This window comes from Tachyglossus aculeatus, chromosome 22 (genome assembly GCF_015852505.1).
Source record: "Tachyglossus aculeatus isolate mTacAcu1 chromosome 22, mTacAcu1.pri, whole genome shotgun sequence".
NCBI lineage: Eukaryota > Metazoa > Chordata > Mammalia > Monotremata > Tachyglossidae > Tachyglossus > Tachyglossus aculeatus.
The window spans coordinates 12,288,572-12,294,284 of record NC_052087.1 but is presented as its reverse complement, the minus strand read 5'-3'; positions in this window follow the sequence as shown (position 1 = coordinate 12,294,284).

Below are 5,713 nucleotides of genomic sequence, written 5' to 3'. Positions count from 1 at the left end.
TTGTTCTTACAGTTTTGCTTAGCTACTATACTGTAAACTCCTTGAGGGCAGGGCCGTGTCTTTTAACTACTATGCAAGATACAAGATAATCAGATCACGCAATCAGTCATATTTATTGAGCGCTTACTGTGTGCAAAGTACTGTACTAAGCACTTGGGAGAGTACAACATAACTGAGTTGGTAGACACATTCCCCGACACACTCCCTGAACCTCAGGGGGTCATAGTCTAAGTAGGAGGGTGAAAGGTTTTTATTCCTCATTTTTAAGATGAGGGAACTTGTGTCACAGAGAAGTGACCTGCCCTACCACCTAGTAAAGTGCTCTGCACAGAGTAAGTGCTCAATAAGTTCTTGATTGATTGACTCATCCCTCCCCTCCTAACCCACCCACAATCCCTGAGAGTAGATCTTACTTAATAATAATAATGGCATTTGTTAAGTGCTTACTATGTGCAAAGCACTGGTCTAAAAAATATGCAGTTTTACCCGCTTTGGCTGTCTTTTAGTCTATGTTTTTTTTAAAAAATTCTACACACTTTCTCTTTTTCTTCCTACTCTTCTTCAATCTCACTTATTCTCACCTCCCAATCTTTTCCTTCTACCATGCTCTGGATAGGTAAGGTATTTGTAATTTTCCTATGTTTATTTTGGGTGGGGAGGTTGGTTTGCATTCACCTTTGCTTTCTGATGTCTTCCTATTCTGTCCTACATTATCAGTCATTTCCTCTCTGCTCAAATAGACATCAGATTGAGAAGCAACATGGCATCATGGATACAGCATGGGCAGAGCACGGGTCTGGGTATCAGAAGGACCTGGGTTCTAATCCCAGCTCCACCACTTGTCTGCTGTGTGACTTCAGGGAAGTCACTTCACTTCTCTGGGCCTCAGTTACCTCATCCACAAAATGGGGATTAAGACTGTGAGCCCCACATGGGACAACCTGACTACTTTGTATCTGCCCCAGGGTTTAGAACAGTGCTTGGCACATAGTAAGTGCTAACAAATACTATCATTATCACCATTATTATTGTTATTATTATTATAATTATAACCATTGTGGTACTTGTTAAAGTGTTGATTATGTGCCAAGCACTGTACTAATCACAGTACTAAACTCAATACTGTGTGTAATCAGGTCAGATGTAGTCCCTGTTCCCTTCTAGACTGTGAGCCCGCTGTTGGGTAGGGACCGTCTATATGTTGCCAACTTGTACTTCCCAAGCGATTAGTACAGTACTCTGCACACAGTAAGCGCTCAATAAATACGGTTGAATGAACGTGGAGCTCACAGTTTAAGTAGGAGGGCAAATGGGTATTTGGTCCTCATTTTATAGATGGGGGAACTTGGGTACAGGGAAGCGACTTGCCCAAGGTCACACAGAAGGCAAGTACCAGTGTCGGGATTAGAATCCAAGTCCTCAGCCTCTCAGACCCCTGCTCTCTCCACTAGGAAATTTAGAACTTTTCCCTCCAAATCTCCCCCATGGCCCCTTCCAGCCTTCCCTCTCTGTGGCAGCTTGGTTGGAGGGAAGGCTGGGGGTACTGTGTGTGTTCCCCGGGAGGTGGGGGTGGTCATGATAATAATTTTGACATTCATTAAGCACTTACAATGTGCTCAATAGCTTATTCCCATTTTACAAGTGAGGAAACTAAGGCTGGTGGAGGCGTTGGGACTCTAACTAGGTCTCTCTTCTTCCATTCCCATGCTCTTTCTGGTAGACTGTGCCAGCCATTGGAGGACTATGCAGCAGCATTGAGAGACCCCAACCTCTTTTCTTTATGGTTTCCAATCCAAACCCTGTTCATTCTGCCCTGGAGCTAGGGCCCTGGCGAGAATAATAATAATAATGTTGGCATTTGTTAATAATTATAATAATAATAATAATAATGATGGCATTTGTTAAGTGCTTACTATGTGCCAAGCACTATTCTAAGCGCTGGAACAGATGTAAGTTTATTAGGTTGTCCCACTTGGGGCTCACAGTCTTGATCCCCATTGTACAGATGAGGTAACTGAGGTACAGAGAAGTGAAGTGACTTGCCCGGAGTCACACAGCTGACAAGTGGCAGAGCCGGGATTAGAACCCACGACCTCTGACTCGCAAGCCCGTGCTCTTTCCACTAAGTCACGCTGTTTCTCAATGAAAGCAGCACCTACTTTGAATATCTATTGGTCTAGTGAGGTAATGCGTTTTGTCTCTTTTTTTTTAATGTAAAACTACAGTTAGCTTACTCTAAATGTAAAGAGGTGCAACTGCTTCTAACACTGGGCAAAAAACTATCTTCTGTGCATTCCTTGTACTATTAAAAGGAGGGATTTGAAAATGAGGCACTCGCCTAGAAAGAGCAACCAGAGAAGCAAAAAGCTGCCTATTTCATAGACTTCTTAATATAATTCTGTTTCATTTCAATTTCAACTTACTATGCATAGTTATCACTGCAGTACTCTTTACTCTCATATTTATATAGTTAAGAAAACTTTAAAATTATTACTATTGTGTAAACTCAGAGTTCTAAAAGTAGGCAGACCAGAAAAGCACATCATGGCTCAGTGGAAAGAGCCCGGGCTTTGGAGTCAGAGGTCAAGGGTTCAAATCCCGGCTCTGCCAACTGTCAGCTGTGTGACTTTGGGCAAGTCACCTCACTTCTCTGTGCCTCAGGTACCTCATCTGTAAAATGGGGATTAAGACAGTGAGCCCCCCATGGGACAACTTGATCACCTCGTAACCTCCCCAGCGCTTAGAACAGTGCTTTGCACATAGTAAGTGCTTAATAAATGCCATTATTATTATTATTAAATGGAAATAAATTAGTGCTCATCCCTATCCTGCCTCCTAGCTCTTCATCTCAGTGCTCCATGAGAGATCTTGTTGAAATCTTGGTGGTCATTAAACAGGTAGGGAATAAATAGAGAGGAGGGAAAAGTGGGTTTGGGGTTGAAGCAGTTTGGGGATTAGGTAAAATGGAAAGTCAGATATCTTCATGTAGGAAAACAGTATGCCTCTGCTGGGGAGATTTCTGATGGGCATATGTGTGTGTTTATGAGCATGTTGCCCCGCTGTGCTGCCGGGTGTCCCTATGGGGGTACCTCTTAATAATAATAATAATGGCATTTATTAAGCGCTTACTATATGCAAAGCACTTTTCTAAGTGCTGGGGGGGATACAATGTGATCAAGTTGTCCCACATAGGGCTCACAGTCTTAATCCCCATTTTTACAGATGAGGTAACTGAGGCTCAGAGAACTTAAGTGACTTGTCCAAGGTCACACAGCAGACTTGTGGTGGAGCCGGGATTCGAACCCACGACCTCTGACTCCAAAGCCCGGGCTTTTTCCACTGAGCCACGCTGCTTCTCTAACTCTCGGCCTCCTACACCCAACGGTCAGCTTTGGTTTCGGAAGAATAAGTCATGGGGAGAAGTAAGCAGTATGGCCTAGAGCATAGAGCACAGGCCTGGGAATCGGAAGGATCTGGGTTCCAGTCCCAGCTCCATCACTCGACTGCTCTATCACCTTGGGAAAGTCGCCTAACTTCTCCGTGCCTCAGTTTCCTCATCTGCAGAATGGGAATTAAGACCGTGAGCCCCACGTGGGACATGGACTGTGTCCTACTTGGTTATCTCAGGTCTATCCCAGTGCTTAATACAGTGCCCGGTATCTCATAAAGCACCTAACAAATACCATTAAAAAAAGAAAGCGCGGGGAGAATACGTGCCTCAGGAATTACCACTTGATCACTGCGAGGATGCTTCCGTGTTCTCCCACCCCTAGACTTGCCTCCTGGGCTGGGTGTGCTGTAATGATGGCATCACACAGCAGTACACGTGATGTCATCTGTGTCTCAACTCACATGACAGGTCTAACCCTGCGCTCAGGCTTTGGTGGCCTAGTGGAAAGAGTGAGGGCTTGGGAGTCGGAGGTCATGGGTTCTAATCCCCACTCTGCCACTTGTCAGCTGTGTGGCCTTGGTTAAGCCACTTAAACTTCTCTGTTCCTCAGTTACCTCATCTGTAGAATGGGGATGAAGACTGTGAGCCCCACGTGAGACAACCTTGTATCTACCCCAGCACTGAGAACAGTGCTTGGTACACAGTAAGTGCTTAACAAATACCAACATTATTATTATTATTCAACTGTAAATCATTTATTTGGGCAGGGATCCTGTCTGTTTACTCCACTGTACTGTACTCTCTCAAGTGCTTAATACAGTGTTCTACATACTAAACAATGTTCTCTACACACAGTAAGTGTTCAGCAAATACTGTTGACTGACTGATCCTGGCTAGGAATAGAAGAAAGAAAAAAGAGAAACACAAACCAGTGCTTTGCACATAGTAAGCGCTTAATAACAATAATAATAATAATAATAATGGCATTTTTATTAAGTGCTTACTATGTGCAAAGCACTGTTCTAAGCGCTGGGGAGGTTACAAGGTGATCAGGTTGTCCCATGGGGGGCTCACAGTCTCAATCCCCATTTTACAGATCCCATCATTATTATTATTACTATGCTCTTTCTTAGCAGCTTTGTAAAAGGTTTTAATTGGAGAGGCAGCTGAGACACAGAGCAAAAAAATGGATTTGGTTTCCCAGTGGTTCCATTTATAATAATAATAATGATGCCATTTATTAAGCACTTACTATGTGCAATGCACTGTTCTAAGCACTGGGGAGGTTACAAGGTGATCAGGTTTAACACAACAAAGGAATCATTTAACAAATGAACTGCTCCCCAAATCACATGAACTGTGATGATTAAGATGATGTGAAGTTGAAAATTCTCCAAAGGAAAAGGTTATTGTATAAATAAAAGTCCAGAATTTCCTTACCAGCAGAAGTTAAACAGGAATAAAATCATCCATATCTAAGGAAAATGCTGACAGAGGGAAAAGGGATTTCCCAAAAGACTAACAGGAACATCCTAGATTTTATTGTTGGATGGGTTTTAAAAAGTCAAATTAATATTCTTGGATTCATTTGTCCTATATATGATCTCTCAGTAGAACAGTCTGGTGTTCTGCTGCTTTTAAATGGAGTTCTTTGAGCGAGACTCCCATCTAGTGTTTTAATGGGGGACTGTCTCCAAAATGCTGATTTGGAAGGAAAAAAACTCACTTTCTCCTCTAACCATTCATTCAATCGTATTTATTGAGTGCTTACTGTGTGCAGAGCACTGTACTAAGCGGTTGGGAAGTACAAGTTGGCAACATATAGAGACGGTCCCTACCCAACAACAGGCTCACAGTCTAGAAGGGCGAGACAGACTAACCTAAGGGATAATAATAATAATAATAATGGCATTTGTTAAGTGCTTACTATGTGCCAAGCACTGCTCTAAGCACTTGTGGGGGATACAAGGTAATCACGGTTGTCCCACGTGGGGCTCGCAGTCTTCATCCCCATTTTACAGAGGAGGGAACTGAGGCCCGGAGAAGTGAAGTGACTTGCCCAAAGTCACACAGCTGACAAGTGGTGGAGCCGGGAATAGAACCCGCAACTGTACAGTACTAAGTTCTGTACGACAGAAAATGTGGCAATAGTCTAAGACAAAACTACCATGATGAAAAAATAAATAGTCTAAAGAAATATTCGCTCTTTCGTTTCTTCTTCTTCGGATCACTGTTTTTCAAAAACTGCTCAAAGTCTTATATCCCTTAAGCCACTGCTTCCTGCCTGTTCACTGCTTTGTCACACTGAGCTTTGTTCTGGAA